Raw genomic sequence first — 1,160 nt, 5'->3', positions numbered from 1 at the left:
AATAGAACTTCTAAGTACCATTATTTGTATTTATTTTCATTTGGGGGTAGAAGGTAGTATTATTAAAGCGTTTTGGAAGAATTCAACAAAAATGCAAAACTGTCAATCATAAAAAAAGAATAAAAAATGTGTGTAAGGAACTTGACCAAAAATGCTACCCCTTCTACCCCCGTGGCATTTTTTCTCTTTTATTACCACTACAGTTTGTTTAGTATTAGAAATGCTTAAAGAAGTATACTACACCCATGCTACACCCATGCTACCCCTTCTACCCCCGTGACGTTTTGTGTCTTTTATTACAGTCTAGATCAGCTGTAGTTGTAAAATATTGGGAAGGTTTACGCTACCCCATGCTGTGCCAATGGAACACCTTCTACCCCCGTCATTTCAGTTGGTAGTGATTATACTATCTAGACTGCTTCTAATATCAAAAAAAATCATAAGACAGATGCTACCCCGCAAATTTTATGACACTGCATTTATAAATAGGATCGCAAACCCTGCTCTAATATCTCTTTGGAATAACATTTCAATAATATACCATGCGATTTGCGCTCTTGGATAAATGGTTTTACAATCAGGCTGAAGGCTTTCATCGACATGGTTTTATGATGTTGGGCGTTACAAAACTCTATGAAATTACAAAATAACTGTTTCATAGGCATTTCATAGACATTTCTATCATCCAACTCTGTCAATCTCTCCAAGCAGTCGATTAAAAACTTGATCGGAGTTGCAGCTTGAAGTTGCTTCAGCTCTTGTTTGTATGAGGTTTGTGGTGTGTCTTGTGAATGCCAACCATCATCGATCGTTACATGTTTCACCAACCAATGAAAGATATGCTTACTGGCGTTGATGTTATCTAATGTTGCCCAGTATCTGTTGAAATATGATCTATTGCCAATCATCATATTATTTGTTTCAAGGCATAGCGACTGACGATCAGATTCTTCGATAAAGCTGGCGAAATCATTATTTGAGACTACGATGTAATTGCAGGATTCACTAAGAGTAACTGGCTCTTTTCCCTTTCATTCAATTTGAACCTCGTCAGCTGTAATCAAGTTCTTGAACTTGTTCATCACCGCACGATCAGAGTTATCTACTGCTTCATCTAGAACGCACATAATCATCGACTGACGAATGGAGTTGAAACGACC

The sequence above is a fragment of the Phytophthora parasitica genome (assembly GCF_000247585.1).
Source record: "Phytophthora parasitica INRA-310 unplaced genomic scaffold supercont2.165, whole genome shotgun sequence".
NCBI classification, from domain to species: domain Eukaryota; phylum Oomycota; class Peronosporomycetes; order Peronosporales; family Peronosporaceae; genus Phytophthora; species Phytophthora nicotianae.
The sequence above is the reverse complement of the archived record's forward strand: the minus strand, read 5'-3'. Positions refer to the sequence as shown.